This window comes from Xiphophorus hellerii, chromosome 9, assembly GCF_003331165.1.
Source record: "Xiphophorus hellerii strain 12219 chromosome 9, Xiphophorus_hellerii-4.1, whole genome shotgun sequence".
In the NCBI taxonomy this organism is placed as follows: Eukaryota; Metazoa; Chordata; class Actinopteri; order Cyprinodontiformes; family Poeciliidae; genus Xiphophorus; species Xiphophorus hellerii.
In genome coordinates this window covers 18,239,413-18,253,940 of record NC_045680.1, presented here as the reverse complement: position 1 = coordinate 18,253,940, position 14,528 = coordinate 18,239,413, and positions in this window count along the sequence as shown.

Here is a 14,528-nt window from a genome sequence, read left to right as displayed (position 1 = left end):
TGCAGTAGCTTTCAAATATGCAATATTTCACATTTAGCAAGCTGAATTTATTTGATAAAATAAAGCAGGCCTGTCAGATACTGTGGGGGAAATGAGCATTTTGACTTCTTCAAGAATCTAATGCCACCTGGTGGAGGTGAGCAATAACTGCAGCTTCACTATTGAAGGAGAGGTCAAAGAGGGTCAGTATGTAAACAGTCGCAACGCTGAGCAAAAAAGAAGTTTGCTGGATTGATGCTCACTAAATGACAGTTAAATGTACTATTTGTGGTTTCATATCTCTTTGTCTCATTTCTTTTCCCTGAGTGAGGTTGCCCCCCACAAAGGCCACACACCAACACCTGAACGTGTGCTCATCTTACGTCTTATATGTGTCTGCACGTGAATGTGCGTGCATATCTAGGGCGATCTTTTCCTATCTATTTTTACAGTTGGGTTGTGCAGCAGAGTGGTTAGGGTAACGTGCTAGTGGTGTGGTACTGGTGCTCTCAGGCCTACGCAAACAAATGACAGTCGATAGGCCAAACATTTTCCCCCCACAGTTTAACCGTTGCCCAACATGGCAGTCGAACCCCACAACCAATGGACAAGGTGCAAATTACACAGTGAGAACTGTGGTGGCAGGTGGGACTGGGAGGGGGACTCTTTTTCTCCAGGATGTCAAGGGCATGGGCTGCAGTAAACTGAAATCTTGTAGTCTTACCAGAAATGTGCCTATTTAAAGTAATACCTGCTGTCTGCATAGGTTACAATAGCTTATTCATTGCAATACACAGCAGGACATCACTCATTAATCTATAATGTATGCATTTCTTTACTAAAGCCCTTGTGAACCTTGAATTTTTTTATATTTTGCCACTTTACAGCCATAAGCCTCATTGGATTTTGCTGGTACTTCATCTAAATAGATCAGTGCTAAGTGGTGTGTGTGAAGCAAAATAATTCAAAACATCAAGATTTTTAACAAATAAAAATATTGCTTTCATTAATTTGGAGATTTTATTTATTTGCACTACATAAAATCTAGCACACCCATCTAACTGACAAACAGAGTTTGACTTTGTGCAATTTATTCTCAGCATAAATAGATTAGATCCTCAGAGGATTGGCAGTGAACAAACAGCATCAAGAAGATCAAGGAACACACCGGACCCATCAGGTGCAGCATTTTGGAGAGGTTTAAAGCAGGGCTAGCTTGTAAAACAATATCGTAAGTTTGAACAACTCACATCGAAAAGTGAAATGGCGCATCAGTCTAATCACAACATGCCAATGGAAAGACATAGAGGTGGCAGCTTCAAGCTTTGCAGTTGCTTTTCTTCAACAGGGTAAACTGGCCATGATGGAAAGATGGTTAGAGCTAAATACGAAGTAGATTCTGGAAGAAAACCCGATAGAGGCTTCAAAGGACTTGAGATTTAGAAATAGGTTAAATTTTTAACCTACTGCTACTATTGCAGCTGTAGCATACAACTACAGCTGCAATAGTATTGTATAAACCAAAATTTATTAAGGGGCTGTAATGACCCAATAAATAAACGATTTTCATGGCAGTACTTCAGATCTGAACCAAGCAGTAACTTTTCAACGTATGAGCTTGAGCTATTTTTGTAAATAAGGGTTAAAATTGATGAAAAAAGAAGGGTGTTCTTTTCTCCACTACATGCATGTTCAGTATGAGGGACAGCTGCAGAGTTAACAACAGCATACAATAGACTATCCACTGTCTATGTGTGTTTAGCCACTGAATGACCTGATGCAGTGAGATGGGTTTCCTTGGATAGATAACTTTTTACCAATCAAAAATATAATGAACCAAACGTGAATGTAGTGTTTCATAACTAACATCAAATTATAATATAATAGAAATAGACTGCTAAAAATGACTTAATATAAATTGCATATACTGTATATACAGTATATACTGTATATTGTATGAACTTGCAAGGAAACTTGCAAGGAAAAAAATGGGGTGGGGAGAAAAAAAAAAAAAGACCTTAGCTGCAATTCATAAAAATAAAATGTATATCTCAGTGTTAAAGGTCTGGTATCATGGCAGCCTTATCTCAACACTGCTCTGTGAATGACAATTTATTAACATATTCATGAAAGATTTTGATTCAAACATATTATTGTTGTCTTTTTATTTATGAAGGGCTTCAAGGCAGTGTTTATTTTGAATTTGACAAATATTAAGGACGTGAACATTTTTTTAAAGAGCTGTTTGTCACCATTAAGGTACTCTGACAGAAAAAAACCCCCTGATCACAAGCACAAGAACAGACCCCCACTTAGCCTCATGTCCAGAAGTCCCCAACAACATGATAAACAGCTTTCTTATGACAAAGATCTGAAAAGATAATGAGTAAGACATGACTATATGATGTAAAACCAAGACAAAAACAAAACTCGTGTGCAGAAAGCTGCAGTGTTCGTGGGTCAAAGATCATTTTGCTAGATCTTCCTTTAAAATGACAATGTCCTTTGCTCTAATTGGATTCTTGAGCATTGAGCAACCACAGTGAAACATTACTGTTTATTATATTTTTTAAAAAAGCATGGACTAATTAAAATTTTCTGATGTAAGGCATTAATCATTCTGGAAACACACCATCAAATGACAACAAATGACTACACTGTCTCTGAAACTCTTGAAATTTGCATATGATTCCACTGCTAATAGTCTGATTCAGAATGATGACGAGTCTCCACACAGGCAGTAGAAGCTTCTGCTGGTTCATTGGTGTGGTTAGGACTGGCTGGCGCTTAACCCGCTCAAGACAATTGAGATGATAATGAGTTTCCAGTTAAACTTTCCCCACAACCTCTCACCTCAATACTCCTAACAACACTGTTTCTACTGTGGATCACTTCCCAGGAACCCATTTTTTCTTTGCACACTATTTGGAAGAAGGTCCACCGCAGACTATACTTCCCACCATTTACCATTTACCAAAGAACTGGTTGTGTACAGAGTATGGAGTTTGATATTCAAATTCAAATGTTCCTTGTTTTATAATCTTAAGAAAGGTCAAGAGCACCACCTTGTACATAAATTGCTTTGTAAATATAATTGTACCAGTGGATTTTTCTTTTATATTTTTGTCCTTTTTGTCACAATATTAACAAACTTGAATTTTTCAGGGATCTGGGTTTGTTGTGCCTTTGTGGTGTTTTTTTTTTCCCACTGACCTGCAAGTTCCCCAGAGGCTGGACCTTGAGCATTGTGCTCCCACACACTCCTGCTACCCATCAAACCCAATCAGCTGAAAATTAAACGCTGGTTTGGCAATTTGAGCAGCTTAAAATGTTAAACCAGCATTTAAGTATCAACTTAATGCAGTGTCCCACTTCTGAACAGTAACAAAGTACTCTAAAATATCTTTTCTTGCTTTTGCCCAGAATGTGAGACTTCTCTTCTGATCTATTCATGCAATAACACTCTGGACAACTTTGCTTCAGGAGCAGCAGCAAGTGGCAGGTCTTATTTTTTCCTGGAACCTCCAAACTCTTACCTGGCTGCTCTCTGGTCCTTCACCAGAACCTTCCTCGGTGACATGGCTCCAGGATTCAGCTCACCACACCAATCGACACTTCCTGGACTTGGCTCTTTCTTCCCTTAACCTCTGAACAGTAAAGTCCAATCATTAATTTCTATTCCGACAATTCTCTCCAAGGTAGCCGTACTGCTCACCCATCTTCCTCACAGTGAAACACCAGCCAGAGTTAAACACCTCGGACTTAGAGTCACTCTGAAACATTGTGTCCAACTTGTTAAGCTTTCATTGTTGCCTCCTGAGAGTTCCACATGGGTCAGAAGTTTGCCACAAAATGTGCCAACTCATGTTTTTTAGGGAGGTATTTTAGGTGAAGGAACAACAAAAAGGAAAACTTGATAAAATCTTGCAGATTGAGAAATCTGGTTCTTGTACTGCCTTCAGATTGACACCCTATACCCAGGTGTGAGTCAGCTAGATGGTGAACCTTCATTTCAGTCTAAGCTCTTTTGAAACCTGTAATGTTATGTCATTCCCTTGAGCTCAATCAAGACTCCTATCATCTCTGACCATTTCATTTGTGCCTAATGAGGAAAAAGCAATCCCAAGGTACGCTGCCACCCTAACACTTTACAGAGCAGATGGTATTTTCAGGGTGATTTGCAATGTTGCTTTTCCATCACTCTTACAACCTTGCATTTAAGTCAGATTTAATTCCACTGATCAATTCACCTTCTTCCTGAGGTTTGTGTCCTCCCAAATTATACTCCTTTAGCATTTCTTAAGAGCCAGATTTGTGAAGTTAAATTACTTCTCTAGTATTTTATCATCTGGTATTCATGTTGTTTATTCACTTTTACTGAACATTCACTCTTTCCAAATTTTATGCTACAGCCATTTTCCAATTTGCATTTAATTATTAATTCTACATCCAAATACACCATTATGGAGATGAAAAAACACTTTTTGAGTGTTTTGTAAATGTATTCAAAGTGGACAACCCAGAAATCACATTTATGAAAGTATTCGCAGCCTTAACCATGAAGTCCAAAATTGATCTATTTGCGCCGATCGTCCGTCAGATGTTTCTATAGCTGAAATTAAGTCCAAATGTAGAAAATTCATTTGATTGGATTTTATGTCAGAGCTCCAGCGTTCCTCTGTGGCGGGAGGAAAAGTTTCCAGAAGGACAACCATCTCTGCAGCAACAGACTAATCAAGCCTGTACGGTAGCGTGGCCAGATGAAAGGTACTCCTTCATAAAAAGGCAAATGGCCACCCATTTTTCTTTTTTTTTCCACTTTACGATCATAAATTACTTTGTTTTTGTTGCTCAAAATATACCTATAAATACGTTAAAGTTGGAGGTTGTAACATGAGAAAAAGCTAAAGAGGGATCAGCACTTTGGAAGGCCCTCTACATATGAGTCAAGAGATATTTGATTAGTACATTCTCTATATAGGTGCTCTTTTGTCTGCAAATTAATGAGTTGACTGCACTGAGTTTCTTCAGGTTGTTTTGCTCTCTAAGGAGAGTTTCTGTAATCATTATCAAATGTGTAGTTTGTATGCATCAAGTGGTAGTGCCTTTTGTCTTGGTCTGAACCTGAAAAAGTCTTGGTTTCATATATTGACAACTTAATAAAGCTGAACTGTGGTCATGCAGCTGGAGTGGGCAATACTTCTGTCAAATTGAAAGTAGGAATAGTCTGGAGTATTAAGTACGAACCCATCGTACAGTAAGATGGCTTACCAGGTAAAGCGCTAAATTAAAAACTACTTACACCTTATAGCTTTTAAACTGCTAAAGAGTATGAAACACCCGTCTGAGGACATTGAAACCAGTCAATGCTGTGAACAGAAACTTTGTTTTGCAAAAGCTGAAGCCACGTCTTATTTACATCAACACGTTTCAAATTCTTAGAACTGAAGAATTAGTAAGGATGTCATTTCACACGTTCAGACACAATTCAAACTGTTTTAGTTGTATCTAGTTATGATTCACAGTTCTGCTGTCACAGTAGCTTAAAGTGAGAAACAAGAGGAGGAGATGTAAAATTTAACTTCCCTTTTCTAATGAAAATAGCCTGTTAAAGATGATGTGACTTCAAGATTACATTTTCCTCTTGCTTGTATATTAAGACAAGCGACCAGGATGCTGCTTGTCTTAATATACCATAATAAACCATAATTACTTCTAAAATTAAGTCAGCCAATGTGTCATCCGCAAGTACATTTATTTTGTCATTGTTTAATCATAGTAGGCCATTTTTTAGGAAACATTTTGACAGCTTTTCAACATGTTCGTTTGTTCCAGTTTTCCTTCTGAGTATGAAAATGGCCTGGTGACCAAATATTACTAAACATCACAAAAACAGGAAATCTTACTCATTTTTCTAAACGGGAAGATGATTTGACCAGTAAATGCTGTTCTTAGTAGTGACTTCTCAAAAGTGGACCAAGATGGCTGAGATCTGTGACAAATACAAACACAGCTGATGTTTGTATGCAAGGTAGTGTAGCCGCCCTCATCTGACTCATCTGTTGTATGCACTCTGCGTTGTGTGTAATGGGCAAAAGGAACCAGCAGACGAGGACCCTGAGGTGTATTGCAGCAGTAGGGCAGGTTTATTCTGTTTAAAACAAGAATATTTTCAGCACAGCAGTTCTTGGGCTCTGGCTCTCCCACACACACCTCTCCCCAGCGCACCTCGGCGCAAACCCATACAGGAATGTGTTAAAACCAACCAAAATTCTCTCAGAGATTCATAAATAATAAAGTAAAATGTCAAAACAATTCAAATAAAACCCAAACAAAAATAATCTGCCCATTAGTTACAAGTTTTATAGTTCAAATTGAATTAATAACAAAAAGAATTTTCCATTATAATATGAAAATATATTAAATACCTTAATCGAACATCCAGATAACATTTTGAAGCAACTCACATACCTGTTTAAAACAAGAATATTTTCAGCACAGCAGTTCTTGGGCTCTGGCTTTCCCACACACACCTTAACCAATCAAAAGAACAAAAATAACCATGTTGGCACGGTAAACTCAATAAATGTTACTAACGTGGGAATTAAAAACCCAATACAGTGCTGCACTAAACATAAAACAGTTAGAGAACAATATATAACAACTTGTGAGTTTAGCAAACATACTTTTTAGGACATTTTGAATATTTGAATACATAAACAGAAGACAGCTCCGTACACTTACCTGTCCCCAGCGCAGCTTGGCGCGAACTGAGGACAGCGCGAACACGCGCAATATGATGCGGAAACAGGAAACAAGAAAATAAAAGCTTCACCAAAATAAAATGCAATTTAAAAACCAAGAAAAACAAATATATATAGACAATGAGGATGGATTTGGGGTGAAATATAAACATTTTTACACACTTGCTACATCCACCCCTCCTATATTTCACCAAAATCCAAGTCAGTTTAAATTTTACAATCCCAATACATGAAAACTGACAAATTTAACGAAAATTTAGCACAGGGTTGCCATAACTAAGAATAGCACTCAGCTAGAGAGCCACCTACAAAACAGGTTTCGAAGGAACATACCGTTGATCAGGCCTCTGCCCTTCTCAGATCAATATGATGCCATTTATACCATACAATTCACAATTCTGTGCCATGGGATGGTACGCAGTGGTGTGAGACTTTGATACTCCCGCCAGTCGAAGCAATTCAGCAATAAGCTCACTTTCAAAGTTTGCTCCCTGATCCGAATGGATCCGTTCAGGAAATCCATACACACAAAATACACGGTCCCACAACTTTTTAACAACCTGCTTTGCTGTTTGATTGGTGCATGGAAATGCATGGGCTAGCTTTGTGAAATGGTCAGTCAGGACAAGCACGTCCACTGAGTTTTGCTTGTTATCTTCCGTGCTCCAGAAGTCTAAACACACCAACTCCATTGGGGCAAAGGTTCTTATGCTTTTAAGAGGGGCTCGAGCACAAGGTTCTGGTGTTTTGACAAGAATGCACCTCTGGCAACACTTGATATACTCCCTCACATCAGTATCCATCTTCGGCCAAAAAAATCTCTGTCTTGCCAGGTGAAGTGTCCGTGGCTGCCCTTGATGTCCAGCCATGTCATGAATGCCTTGCAAGGCTCTGTCCTTGAGGCTATCAGGAAGAACAAACTGAAGTCTTTTCTGTTTGCTGAGGGGATCTCGAGTGACTCTATAGAGGATCCCATTTTTAATCTTGAGCCTCTCCCACTGTTTAAAGATCACCATAGCTCCTATACCGAGTCCTGCTCTTTCATGTCTGGATGAACGCCTCTCTCGGATAATGAATGGCAAGATTTTGGAAACATCAGGGTCAAGCTTTTGGGCATGTTGTAATTCATCCATAGTGAACACAGGGAGCAAATCTTGCCCTGGTATGCCCAAATCTTGGACAGACTGAATTAGTGCTACTGCACAAGTCTCAGTAACCAAATCCTACTGGTCATGCATCTCCAGAAGAGCCTTGACTGCGTCACACTGGTAAGGTTGCAAACTACAATGGGGTTCTAGACCGACACAAGATGGTTTCTTCACTTTTTGGCTCTGGACCTTTAGGTGAAAAACATCTTGGACCCCACCTTGGCTAATACTATCAGCTTCAATAAGGAGAAGAGAGTAGCCCTCAGTGATGATCCTATGACTGACAGTTGTTGCAAATGGTTCCCTACTGAGTGTGTCAGCCACTGTGTTCTTAGACCCAGGTATGTGTTTCAGATCAAAAGCGAAGGGAAGAAAAGCTTCGCAACCCAACGCTGCTCACAAGCATCGAGTTTTGGCTTTGTCATGATGTAGGTGAGTGGATTGTTATCGGTCCACACTGTAAATGTTTGACCTCTTAACCAATGACTGAACTCCTCACATATACTCCATTTCAAAGTATAAAAATTCAAGCCTGTGAGTCAGGTATTTCTTTTGAGAGTTACTCAGCGTCTTGCTGGCAAATGCGATGGGGCAAGCCTTCTCTTCTCCTGCTGGTACTTGAGACAAGACAGCTCCAAGTCTGTCCAGTGAAGCATCAATAGACAAAATCAGAGGCTGTGCGAAATCTGGGTGTGCAAGAACAACACAATTCAACAGCTTTTCTTTAAGACTCAAAAAGACTGTTTCACATTCCTCTGTCCAGTCAGATGGTCTGTTTTCCATAAGAACATGCATTTGTTGTTTTGGTTTTACCCTTCCTCTTCTATCCAGCAGTTAGAGCAAACAGTGGCTTGGCCACAGATGAACAGCTCAGAGTGAAATGTTGGTAATAAAATACCATACCAAGGAAGGACTTTATTCTCTTGACTGAAGGATTGCATCCATCATCCTCCATTAGGTCAGCCTTTGTCATCTTTGTAATGATTTCAACCTTTCCAGGATAGACAGACACTCCATGGCCATCTATGATGGCCATCATGCACAATACTAGAAGATACATTCTCAGCTGTAGAACAAAAGGCTGGAGAGCCTGCATCATTAGTGTTTCGAACTGGGGTAAAAGGCAAAGCCTCAATCATTCTCCCTCTCCCCACAGAGAAGTTGACACCACTCAACAAACATTTATCCTCTGCCTTATTTTTAACATAAGTCATTTTCAGTTTTTTTTTTAACAGCTCTTTACATAAAAACAAATATATAAAATATTTCTTTTTTTGATGCTGGAGCAAAATACTATTTCAGGTTCAACTCTGTCATACTATTCAGTCTGTATAGATGTGTTAATGTAACAAGCAACCTGAGGTGACCAGCTGACGTTGACCAGCTCTTCACGAACCACGACGAACTTGTCCGAAGCAGTGTGGATCCGGGTCACGGCACCACTGCAGCCGCCCTTATCTGACTCATCTGTTGTATGCACTCTGCGTTGTGTGTAATGAGCAAAAGGAACCAGCAGACGAGGACCCTGGGGTGTATTGCAGCAGTAGGGCAGGTTTATTCTGTTTAAAACAAGAGTATTTTCAGCACAGCAGTTCTTGGGCTCTGGCTCTCTCACACACACCTTAACCAATCAAAAGAACAAAAATAACCATGTTGGCACGGTAAACTCAATAAATGTCACTAATGTGGGAATTAAATATAAAACAGTTACACTTACCTCTCCCCAGCGCTGTTTGGAGAAAACTGAGGAGGGCAGCACAAACACACAGGATATGACGCGGAAACAGGAAACAAGAAAATAAAAGCTTCTCCACCAAAATAAAATACAATTTGAAAACCATCCATCCATCCATTTTCTGTACACCCTTGTCCCTAGTCTGATCGGGAGGGGTGCTGGTGTCTATCTCCAGCTAACATTCCGAGCGAGAGGCGGGGTCACCCTGGACAGGCCGCCAGTTTGTCGCAGGGCAACACAGAAATAGACAGGACACACAAGCATGCACACACACACTCACACTTAGGGAGAATTTAGAGAGACCAATTAACCCAACAATCATGTTTTTGGACTGTGGGAGGAAGCCGGAGTACCCAGAGAGAACCCACACATGCACAGGCAGAACATGCAAACTCCAAGCAGAAAGACCCCGGATCGAACCGTGGACCTTCTTGCTGCAAGGCAACAGTGCTACCAACTGTTCCACTGTGCAAAAACCAAGAAAAGCAAATATACATTGATAATGAGGATGGATTTGGGGTGAAATATAAACATTTTTACACACTTGCTACAGCGGCACAGTTCAGATCTTCAGGGTGCACATTCAGAATTGCTATTTCTTCAATATGGTGAGTGTGAGAAGTGCCTGTGGGAAGCTACACAATACTTCAGTTTCTCAGGGTTTGCATATATTGCTACTGTTAGCTTGTCATGTCACACCATTCAAAACTTTCACTGCAGTTGCGAGCAAAGAAGCAACATCCTCCACCTACTCTGAGGCTGAGCTTCCTGTAAAAAGTGGTTAGCAGCTCAGCTGTAAGTTAAGGAAAAAGAATCATTCCAGCAGACGTCAACCTCAACAATCACTCGAATGACCTTCTTCAACGGGGTCACGGACGAAAGCTGCACTGACATGGCTAACGCAGTCATGTCATGTAGGTTAAGATGAAACAAATGAAAGCGGAGAGCCGTTTGCACAAAGTAGATCATAGGTATGGTGGGAGTTTTTATGTGTGCGGAGTGGGGGTAACATAACATCAAAGTTTACAGGAACAAGGTGATCTGACTAACCGCCACTGATGAGTCACCTGCTGGTAGAGTTTTTTTAAATGAAATTTGTGGGTGAACATCAACAGGTTAGAATTAAGAAATCAGTTTCGAGGCTCTGCTGTAGGTTTATGACTAAGTGTGGAATCTATCTGAAAATGAGAGGAATATGATTAACTAAGATATTTTGATAACAATAGATTTAGAATGGATGTTTTCTGATCATCAATCTTTCCACAGCTTTGATCTATCATGATTTTTGTAAAAAAAAAATTTAAATAACAACAACAGCATCAGATGAAATAAGAACAGCGTAAACATTTTTTCCCACAGCCTTCCACTTCCAGCTTTATTGAAAACTCACAGCTGTGTGGGATGTTGCCTTCTCCACTTGGGATTCGTGAATGGGTAGAAGGAAGTCAGAAACATCTACTTTGCAGGTTTTCAATGGAAACATTTTGGGAAAAAAGATTTTGAGTCTTCCTCAAAAGCCCCTGAGGATGGCTTTTGCTTCTAGTAACATCCACGCTGAAGAGGGTTGTCTACCTGCTGGCACTAACATATGTTGCTTTCATATATAAAATTCTAAAAACTGACCAATTCCAGATTTCTTTTCTGCATCTTTTGTTCTAATCATTTCTACTGTAGCCTAGGTGAACCTGCTCATACCAAATCCCGAGTCTGACTGGACTGTTCAAAACTTATGGCAGGAAACAATGCAAGCAAAAAAAACAAAAAAAACACACAAATTAGTTTGTGTTTAAAAAAAGGAAAATTAAAATAAAAAAAAACTAAATTCAAAAGTGTTAGGACAATTAGAAAATGTGCAAGTTTGTTTTTACCTTTTCTAACTAAAACAACTTTTCATTTTAATTTTCCAGGATTTTCTTTCATTTGTTAGTTTTTTTTCTTTAAAACATTTTAAGAACAATTGTTTTCCTGGAGCGTACAGAAGGCGCTATTTAGTGATTGGTAGGCAAAAGTAGGATAAAATTGAACAATCCTTGTAAACAAACAAAAAAAATGTTCAAAACATGTTAAGAGAGCCAATATATGAATATTAATGAACAGATAAATGGACTGGCTGCTTGACACTTTATGTATGTCAAGCAGCCTAGACAGATCTAGGTTAACTGATGACATAAGACATGTCTTAACTGTGACAAGTTACCAAAGAAAAACCACTGAAAAAGGTCAGACGATCTTACAAACAAGCTTGATCGAGCTATCGAGATGTGAGTGACTTAAACCCACCATTCTTGCTCAAAAGAAAAACTCAATTCAGTCTGCTTAACATGACAAAACTAAAAATCATTTCTTGTTTTTAACCTTAACCTCATGAGTATAATTAAATAAAAAATGCCATGAAATGGATGTCTGGAATGGGATCTACACTAATGGTTGAAGACAAATAACTGAATGAAGCCAATATTTTTACGCTCTCAGCAGGATGAAAGCAGTCCAAACACAGATTAGGGTCAGTTGGTAACGGCACAGTGATAGTATTCAGAAATATGTTGTAAATATTGTTAGAAACTATTATTTTAGAGAATCCCAAGAACCCTGAGAACTAAGGGAATGTATGACTCAACACACACCCAGACTATAAAGTAAAACAACTATAATTCTTCCACATCTGGAGATCAAATATTGGTTAATTGTATTCTAATTTTTCATATTTCAAATTACCGTTGCAGTTGTTTTACTTAACGTAAGCTTGATGTTTTAACTCAACATCCGTTGACATCCAGTGGATGGTGAAGTCAGCAGCATGCAGAGAATTTGGTTTTTATGACGGAGAACACATGGCTTTGTCTTAGACTTTAGATTTGTATTTCTTTCTTTAGGATTAATGCTTAAATACTGAAGCAGTGAATCCAATAAAGGTTTAGTTTGGAGAGGGATCTTTAGCAGCAGAATCATGAAAAAGTCTCGCCAAATGCGAACCAGGTTCTCATGCTGTTGTGAAGGAGAGTGCCTTTAAGTTCCCATTCTGTGTTTCTGGGCATTTGTTTACCCAGACGTTTGAGGGGCCCACAACAGCACGTCAACAAGTTTGATCTTTTCAGTGTAGCAGGACCAAAGGGGAACCACAAACGGTTTGGATGGTTTTAATGGCAGGAAATTAGTCAAAACGGAAGGAATGGTGAAAGTCAATAATAAAAAAACATGTGGTCTACCTATGAGCAAGATTTTGAATCCGAGTAGAATGCTGGACTGCTTCAGCAAAAAGTCACAATAGACTCAAAAAGGTCGACTTTAAAGGAGCTGGAGAAGTTCTTCGTTATTCCAAGTTTTCTAGATACTGATTGTTCTCTTAGAAATTCTAACTGCGTCAAATTACTCCATCATGGAGTAATTTTACCATATTAGTAGCATTACATGCAATTGCAAACTTTAACGTACCAATGAAAAATAAGTAGCGTTGATTAAACCAGGATATATATTGCCAAAGATTCCTCAGTTAGTGTAAAGACTTTTGATGTACGAGTGTCTCTATGCTGACACCGAGCTATTGTATATTAATCTGTAGGAAATAACTGGTGATATATTCACTGTATGTCTATAAATATATATATATATATATATATAAACATATATGGCTCGTGATCAGTAATCCAGATGAAGAAATCAAGTGCAACATGCAGTCAGGATGTGGGTGTTGCATGCAGACCCACCACCACAAAGATTTCTGAGCTTTTTTTTCACATTGTCAATTAAACATCCTGAAATAGATCAGCTCAGTACTGAGTAACACAGCAAAGTACTCCTGAATAATTGTTAAAGTATACCTTTTTATTCTGTGTTCACTCTAGCATTACATACAGAACAAGGGTAAATTTCCATCGCTCAGTGTTGGCCTTGCTGCAATGTCGTCACACACTCTCAGCACTTGTTCTGTAATTTTCCACTTCTATGAGGGAACAAACTCATCACATATAAAATTCATCAAGCCTGCTGTGGGCCTGTGTCTTTAAAAATCTGAGGGATATCTTTTTTGAGCAAAAGAGAAAAGAAATCAAGCTGTTGAAACCAGGCTGTATGTGGCCTGTGTGGTTACAGTGAGTCAGACTGAAAAATCTGCTGGAGTTTTCTATAAACACCTGATACAACACCCCAGCCAACCATCTCCAACACCCTATACCACCTCCCCCCATGATCTGGACAGCCCCCAAGCTCTTAACACCACAAGATTCAGTGTAAACTGCACAAGACGGAGCTGGGACAATGCATTGTGGTTTTCAATTTCAGTGACATTGTTTACTGCAGTTATGCCACATGGAGGGGAAAGGGTGTTTTTATGCCAGAGGTGATGGACGGCCTCAGTTTAAATATTTTTTACGTAAGTCAAAATCGTTAAATCGTAAAAAAAAAGAGAAAAAAACAACAGCCATGTCCTTTAACTTATTATTTTGGCAAAGTGTAACTTTACACAAAAAATGATGAGAAGTTATGAGGGATGCAAGTGATGAAGTTATGGATCCTGTACCAGAAGATGAAATACCTTGAAACCAATGGGTCGAGAATCATCTCGTGGGCATCTTGTGGCAATGCAGACAGTACAGAACCGGAACATACTGCTGCAAAGCTAACTATCACTGCCAGTGTGCATATAGTTTAGTGATAAACTCCTACACTACCGAAAACACGATGCATACTAACAACTGTTTCACATATTGACATGGAACCATGGAAAGTTGCATGGAAAAGCATCCACTTGACACCCACAGTCTATAATACATTTGATTTGGAGCTAAGAAACACAAAGCAATGTCTAACTGTGAAGTCTAAGAAAAAAGGATGGAAGGTTTTCAAAAATGTCTAAACAAAAACCGAAAAATTGTGGCATGCACTTACATTCGGCCCACTATGAGG